The sequence below is a fragment of the Canis lupus genome, chromosome 8 (assembly GCF_003254725.2).
Source record: "Canis lupus dingo isolate Sandy chromosome 8, ASM325472v2, whole genome shotgun sequence".
In the NCBI taxonomy this organism is placed as follows: domain Eukaryota; kingdom Metazoa; phylum Chordata; class Mammalia; order Carnivora; family Canidae; genus Canis; species Canis lupus.
In genome coordinates, this window is record NC_064250.1 from 15,211,120 (window position 1) to 15,219,852 (window position 8,733).

General features: G+C 39.0%; 1 long non-coding RNA gene across 1 annotated transcript; it reads left to right on the forward strand.

Annotated features, from left to right (window-relative positions):
- Positions 1 to 779: 779 nt before the first annotated feature.
- On the forward strand, positions 780 to 2,743 carry LOC125755527 (uncharacterized). The gene is made up of 3 exons (XR_007412227.1): positions 780 to 845; positions 1,581 to 1,674; positions 2,405 to 2,743. It is a non-coding gene; the product is annotated as an uncharacterized LOC125755527 (long non-coding RNA).
- The last annotated feature ends 5,990 nt before the right edge of the window (positions 2,744 to 8,733 follow it).

Below are 8,733 nucleotides of genomic sequence, written 5' to 3' on the forward strand. Positions count from 1 at the left end.
CCTTCAGCCCAGGGCGTGATCCTGGAGACCCGGGATCGAGTCCTACGTCAGGCTCCCTGCACGGAGCCTGCTTCTCCCTCTGTCTGTGTCTCTGCCTCTCTCTCTGTGTGTGTTTGTCATGAATAAATAAATAAAATCTTAAAAAAAAAATAAAGACAGAGAGCATACTGTGGTTGCCAAGAGCTGAGAAAGAGGGAATAGGGAATGACTGCTTAATGGATACAGAGTTTACTTTTGGGGTAACGAAAATTCTTTGTAACTAGCTAGAAGTCATGGTTGCATATCATGACTAAATCCATGGAACTGTACACATTAAAATGGCTTATGGTTAGTTTTATGTTATGGAATCTGTGTTATTGTATCTCAAATATACATATATGTATATATGTATATTATAGCATATAGCATATCATTGAGATAGAGAGACCCTTCAAAATTCTACGTCACATTTTGTGTCCATGTGCAGAGGGAGAAAGTAAACTGTGGTTGCCACAGAGGTCTCGGCAACCCCACCCGGAGTTCTGAAGCTGGAATGGTCTTCAGGTAAACCATCGGGTCCAGCCCTGCTTATACAGGAAGTTAGGTTCAGGCTGCCTCCAGGGAAAGGACATAATCTTCTTCCAAGAGCACTTCCTGGGGGAAGACTCAACTGTGAGCCGGGCAATGAATGTCTTGGTCCTAAAAGAAGGATCTGAGCAGCATACAACAGCATCCACTTGGATTGGTATAGTTGCTATGCAACATTAGTACCCACTGGGTGTAGTAGATTCTAACTGCTAATTATTTCTCTTGGATAGAATGTCTTGATTCTTTGAGACCAGTCAACACTGAACATCTCGACTTAGGTGATATCTCCTCTGACTGAAGTTGCCTGACAACTATCCTTTCAGCTCCTAGTTTCCTAGTCTGCTTCTCTGTTAGGGTCTCCTCACTCCTCCAGGTAGCCCTCTTTGACTGAGCTGCTCTCAAGATGACCCAGACCAGCTCCTTCCAGAGATTTTTCTAGCATATATTAGAAATGGTCTCAAAAAATATTTGTAGACCCTGTTATCTAAGTGTTACCAGAAAGAAAGATCAATTTCTCTAAACCAAATTCATGATCCTTGGCAGATGTGCTCTGCATTTCATGTGGCTTATATCCAACAATTGCCTACCACTGGTCAAATCATCTCACTATCTGAGAATTTGATTTGCAACTAATTCATCTTGAAGTGTTTGACCAGAACCTACAGTGCTTAAAATTAGAAATGCTATGTGTATTTTATTGAGATTTTTTTCAGTGCCCATGGTGGGTGATTGCTAACATCTGCTTTGAAAATTTTCCAGGCTAAAATCATTATGGCCTTATGCTATAGCTTAGAACTCTGGATCTCAATTGCCTATTCCTCAGTGTGTCAGAGCAGGCCTCAGAACTGTTTCTTAGGAGTATTTCTGACCCTGTTCATAGTTTGTCTCTATTCTCACTGCCATGCAGAGGTGGGTTTTGATTAGACCCCTTAATTTTCAAAGGATCTTAAATCCACTCTTAGCCAGTGATTGTCTTTTCCTTTAATTAACCATTCAAAATATTCATCTTTCAGATTCTTGCCAGACATTACAATTTTGAATTCCCTGCTCTGAAACACTTATCAAAAGTTTCAAGATGTATTTATAGGAGCTGGCTTAAAAAGAAAGGTAGACACTCCTCTAAATATTTTTAAAACTTACCTTAGGATTATACTAGACCATGTGATCTCATGCTTTTTGTAGAAGTGTGGATCTGTACTTTGGCCTACACTGAAGGATTTTATAAGAGATTCGCTTTTGAATTTATTGGGGGAGGGGCCTATGGTTGAGAAGCGATCCACTCCATGACTGTGCTTCTTCTCTATGACATCTCTTGGGTGTCAGAAAAGTAGGTACTTCTCCCCATGATTTACTTTATTGGTAGCTAGTGGAAAGTGTGAATCTTGAAACTTAGCCTATCTTCCTTTTTACAATGAATTAGCCAAAAATTCAAAACCAAATTTGTGACTTGAGCAACTATTAAGACTAGAATATGCATCTTCCTCATCACCTAGCACATGGGTAACTAGTGGAGAGTGTGAATCTTAAAGCTCAATGTTATCTTCCTCTTTATATTGAATTATCAAAACAGGTCAATGCCAAATTTGTAACTCACCATAGCAACTATTAAGATCTTCAGATATGCTTTTCTTAGTATTAATATTACTATTTTTCTACTAATTTCCTTGTCACTATCTCCTTAAATTGTATATTTTTAATGCTTTTATTTGTACATGTTTTCTAAATTATCTTAAATTTTTCATAGAACAGGGCTTGGTTATAAATAAAATGAAATATCCATCTTAACTCCAGTTTCATCCCTTTCTTGCCTAACCATACATTTCATTTGACTTCTTAGAACATTCTTTATCAAGCCTGATTAAATCATTAATAGTGATAATGACAACAACAATAATTGATGGTTGACAGATTCTATGTGTTAGATTCTCGACATATTAACGTAAGTCTCATTTAATCTTTAAACCCCTTCTCAAGACAAGTATTATTTCCCTGTTTACAAAAAAGAAAAACAAGGCTCAGAAGGCTTAAAGTAGGGGTGATTGGGTGGCTCAGTAGTTGAGCGTCTGCCTTTGGCTCGGGGCATCATCCCAGGGTCATGGGATCAAGTCCCCTTTGGGCCCCCTGCAGGGAGCCTGCTTCTCCTTTTGCCTGTGTCTCTTCCTCTCTCTCTCTCTCTCTCTCTCTCTCTCTGTGTCTCTCATGAATAAATGAATAAAATCTTTAAAAAAAAAAAAGGCTTAAAATATTGCTCAAAGTTGACATTAGTAAGCAACAGACCCAAAACTAGAATTCTCCAAAGTCCTTTTTATTTTCTGTAAGATTATGGTCTTTCATTCTTTTCTTTTTTCTTCTCTTTTTTCCTATTTCTTTCACTCTTTAAAAGAGTTATCATTCTATGGGTTTGAACTGACACAATGACATGTTCCAGTAAAACCCCAAGCCATTTTTCTAATAGAGATGGAACATGGGGGTGGATGGGATTTCTCAGTCATTTAACAGGTCATTGTCCTGCCTAGCTAAGTGAATGAGCAGAACCTTATCATTCCTTCTCTTTGAGAGAGGTGTAAGTTACAGCTTAGGCCAGAGGTGGAGATGGAAGTAGAAGAAGAAAGCAGACAAGATTTAAAAAATAAGTATTTGGGACGCCTGGGTGGCTTAGCGGTTTAGCGCCTGACTTTGGCCCAGGGTGTGATCCTGGAGTCCCGGGATTGAGTCCCAAGTCGGGCTCCCTGCATGGAGCCTGCTTCTCTCTCTGCCTGTATCTCTGCCTCTCTCTCCCTCTCTCTCTGTGTCTCTCATGAATAAATTTAAAAAAAAAATCTTAAAAAAATATAAAAATTAAATTAAAAAAATAAAAAGAAGTATTTTACTGGATTCCCAACAGCGGGCTGAAGAAAGTGAAAGGAACTGGGGTTATGCTTTCATTAACTTGTAAGACAAGCCAGTTGGGCTACATTTTAGTTGATTAACAAGCAGAAACCTGTACTTAACTATTTTTTAAAAGTTAGGTTTATTGAGAAGTAATTTATATATAATAAAATTTACCTTTTTAAAGTGTAGAGTTGGATGAGTTTTGATTAATGTATACATTTCCATAGCCACTATCATGCAAGATACAGTATATTATAACCCCCCAAAATTTTCCTCCTGCTCTTTTGCAGTGAATCTCTTCCTCTTGACCCACTAATCCCTGGCAAATACAAAGTATTGCCTTTTCTAGAGTACCATATAAATGGAATCATACAGTATGTAATCTTTTGTCTCTGTCTTGTTTGACTTAGCACAATGTTTTTAGAATTCATCTATGGTGTTGCAAATATCAATAATTCATTCTTTTTTTATTGCTGAATAGAATACCATTGTGGATGGAATTCACATTTGTAGATATACCAAAACTTGTTTACCTACTCAGCAGTTGATGAACATTTGATTTGTGGCTTTTATGAATAAAGCTGTTGTAAACATGTGCCTGCAGATATTTATAGGAAAATACCCAGGAAAGGTACAATGGATTGTATGGTGAGTGAATGTGAATTGTACAAAAAGCTACTGAACTCTTTTTCAAGAGGCTAAACCCTTCTATGTTCACATCAGCAATGGATGGGATTTCTAATTGTACCACATTCTTGTATACATTTGCTATTGTCAATCTTACTGTAATTTTAATTTGCATTTCCCTAAATACTAATGATGTTGAGTGCCTTTTCATATACTTATCTGCCATTCATGTCTTCTTTTGGTGAAATGTATGTTAAAATCTTTTCCAGTTTTTTGGATGGTTTGCCTTTCTATTATTGACTTATTAAGTGCCCTTATATTTAGGATACAAGTCCTTTGTCAGACATGTGTTTTGAAAACATTTTCTCCAGTTTGTGGTTTTCCTTTTCTTTTACTTAATTGTGCCTTTAAAAGGGGATTTGTTCATTTTTATTAAGTTCTTTAAAGTTTTTGTTCATAAAATTGGGGCTATGACCCACTTCAAATTAGTTTTTGTGTATGAGGCAAGGTAAGGGTTGAGGTTCTTTTTTTTTTTTTTTTCCTGCATGCAGATGTCTAATTATTCCAATTGTTCTTTTAAGAAGCACCACTTACTACAAAATCAATACTTTCTTTCCTTCAATTACCTTAGTACCTTTGTCAAAAATCAATTGACCACATATATGTGCATCTATTCCTGAGCTCTCTTTTGATGTACATGTCTATTATTACTCTAATACCATACTCTATTACTGTAACTTTACATTAAGTGTTGAAATCAGGTATTATTGGATCCCATACCTTTACTCCTTTTCAAAATTGTTTTGGATATCTAGATGTTTGGCATTCCATATAAATTTTAGGATCTGCTTTTCAATTCCTAGAAAAGAACAGCCTCTAGGATTTTTATTGGGATTCGTTGAAACTATTGATCAAATTGGGGAAGAACTGATATCTTAAAAATATTGAGGCTTCCAATTCATAAATATAGTGTATAACTCTATTTAGGCCTTCTCTATTTGTTTTTTTTCCAGGAATATATAGCTCACAGGTCGTATATATAGCTTTCAAACTTATCTTTGAGAACTTAATTTTGATGCTATCATAAATGGTATTTTTAATGTCAATTTCCAATTGTTCACGGAGAGTACATAGAAATATAATTCATTTTTTATATTGAGTTTGTATCCTTTGACTTTGTTGAATGCACATGGCAGTTCAATAATTGTTACAGTTACTTGGGATTTTCTATGTAGATGATCATGTTTTCTACAATAAAGATAGTTTGACTTCTTCCTTTCTGAAATATATGACTCTTAGGGGCACCTGGCTGGTTCACTCAGTAGGGCGTGCTCCTCTTGCTCTAGAAGTCATGAGTTCAAGCCCTATGTTGGGTGTAGAGATTACTTTAGAAAAAAAAAAAAAGAAAAATTGGGGCACCTAGATGAGTCAGTCTGTAGAGCAGACAACTTAATCTTGAAGTAGTGAGTTTGAGCCCCATGTTGGCCGTAGAGCATACCTAAGGAAAAAAACAAAATATACGACTCTTATTTAATTTGTCTTACTGCAGTGGCTAGGACTGCCAGTATAACTTAGACTAGAAATGGCAAGAGCAGACAACCCTGCCCTATTCCCAACCTTAGGGATAAAGCATTCATTATTTCACCATTAAGTATGATGTTAATGGTAGGCTTCTGTGGATGCCCTTTGTTAGGTTTGGATATTTCCTTCTATTGCTAGTTTATTTAAAGTTTCTATTATGAATGCATTTTGGACTTTACAAAATACTTTTTTTTCCTTGCATCTTTTCAGATGATGGTATGGTTTTTCTTTTTTTAATTAATTAATTAATTAATTAATTATTATTATTTTGGAGAAGGAGGCAGGAGTGGGGGAGAGGGAGAGAAAGAATCCTAAGCAGGCTCCATGCCCAGTATGGAGCCTGACAGGAAGCTCAAATCTCACTACCTTGAGATCATGACCTGAGCTGAAGTCAAGAGTTGGATGCTTAACTGACTGAACCACCCAAGCGTCTCATGATTTTCCCTTTTAAGCTTGTTGATATGGTAAATTACATTCGCTGATTTTCAAATGAGAAACCAGTGCAGCCCTGGTGGCTCAGCGGTTTAGTGCTGTCTTCAGCCCAGGGCCTGATCCTGGAGACCTGGGATCAAGTCCCACATTGGGCTCCCTGCATGGAGCCTGGTTCTCTCTCTGCCTCTCTCTCTCTCTGTCTGTCTCTCATGAATAAATAAATAAAATCTTAAAAAGAACAAATGAGAAACCAATTTTGCATACCTATGATGCATCTTATTTTATTGCTGGCTCTGATGTATTATCATTTTTTTATGTATTACTGGATTCAATTTAATAATATTTTCTTGAGGATTTGACATATATTTATGAGGATTTTGTTCAGTAGTGTTCTTGTAATGTCTGTTTCTGGTTGAGGTATCAGGTAATTCTGGCCTCACAAAATGAGTTGTAGAGTATTTTTTCCTCTCCTATTTTCTGGAAGAGTTTGCAGAACCTGTATTTTTAAATTCACCTATTTCTATTCATTTTGCCCCTGAATCTCCCACCTCACCTCAGGTCCTCTGTACATGATTCTTCAAAGTACTTTTTTAAAGATTGTATTTGAGAGAGGAGAGAGAGAAAGAGAGAGAGACAGCAGCAAGCACAGAGAGAGGGGAAGAAGGAGGGAGAGGGGGAGGAGCAGAGGGAGAAGCAGACCCCCCCCACCGCCAGCAGGGAGCCTGACGTCTGGCTCCATCTCAGGACCCTGGGATCATGACCTGAGCTGAAGGCAGATGCATAACCCACTGAGCCACCCAGGGACCCCTTTGAAGTGCTTTAAAGTTCTCTTTGTTGAACCAAAAAGACGAGGATTTCCTACTTATATGAGAGGTTTAAATACCTTGAAAACGTCATGAGTGTGATCCTGTGCTTCTCTCTGAGAATTATTGTATAACATGAGAGAAAAAAAGGAAGTGTTTTAAACCTTGGAGGAAACTAATGTGAGGCACCATATGTCACAGCCTCACAAGGACAATGGCTACTTATTTTCAGAGTTGAAGGACATTATATCAAAATCCACTCCTTAAGCAAGATAAGGGCACATAATGCCAAAGCAAATCCTTTCTCTCTGCTTTCCAAGTATGGTTCTGTCGACTCACATTACCCTCCAGAGCCTTCTCCCTTGAAATCAAACACTTTTCAGTGAGTCCAAACCCTTCAGGCCTGGAACAAACCTACATTTGAACATGGGTTAAACACACAGGTGAGTTCTTAGAGAATCCACATGTTTTGCTATTGCCTCATAACCTGCCAGAGACTAGACAAGTGACAGGAAGCCATTGAAGAGGATGGAAGATGAAAGGGCCTTGTGTAAGTCTGAGACTTTACCTTCCTTCACCTTTTAGCTTTTCTCTCTGCTGTGAAGAGGAAACTTCTGGAAGAAGGCCACATAGAAGTGACATTTGCTTTTTGGAGATTTACTGGGGAGCACATGGGAGCCCAGCTGAGAGTCCTATAGGAGGAAAAAATTACTACACAAATGTACATTTTCACCCTTGCTTAATGAAGACAGAAGAGCAGAAAGAAGTAAGGACATGTGACTCTAGCTTCTCACTGGGGTATGTCTAAATCCTTTTCACAGACCTTAGGACTTAGACAATGGAAGGAGCATTTGTATGCAAGTCAGGATTTGGTGTCCAGTCCCAGAGTGGCTCTCATCTGAGTTTAAGGAAGGTGTGTCCTGCCAGAGCAAGGGAATCTGGGCCTACTCAACATTACTGGTGAAAAGTGGGGTCCATCCCTTCCCTCCGGCATGTCTCTACACATAGCAAGCTAGATCTTGATTCTGGATGATTTCCAACCTGCTCCTGAGGAAAGACAACTTTGTTCTTGAAGATATGGTTAAGGGAAGATAGCTTTCTTGGCCAAGGTTCTTGCAGAAAACAGAGGCACTCAAATCAAGACATCACTCTAGGGCTAATCAGACACCTGATTGGTGTAATCAGTAATCCATTATTGTCCCAAGTCTGAAGGGAAGACAGGAGGACATGACTTCTAGAATCCAAATGGAGCAAACTGTATGAAGAGGGTCTCCTGACAAGGTCTGCCACCCCACGGGATGATGGCCAGGGAATGATTACCTTGCACACTCCTCAGCCTCCTTTTGGTATTCCGCATTGGTTGAACAATAAGGACCCGAGGGCCAGGAAGCAGGTTGATGTGGTCCACACGGGTGAGCTTCCTGGTGTCCAAGGCAGGGTGGAAGAGGGTAGGGAATGAATCTGGAGGAACAAAGGGAAGGCATCCAGTGAGTAGGTGTACACATCAGAGCCTTTCCCACATTCCCAGATCCTGTTAACAGAGCAATTATATCGCTCTATGCCCTTCTTGACATCTATTCCCTAGGAGGAAAAGCTCCAAGGTTCACCATCCCTGGAGTAGAACCAAGGAGCCAATCACTGGGATCTGGCTATTGCCACAGCAGCTGAGCCATCAGGTAGGACAGACTGGAAGAGTTTGTGAAACCTGCCAAAAGGCTTGTGGACAGAAGCCATGCTTTTGCCCCCAAAGAAATGAAACATGTCCCTGAAAGGGGCTAGTTGGCCATGAGTAAAGTTCAACCCTGTTCATTTCTGTTAACATCCTCTGTTGGCCAGGAGCACTGAAGGAAGT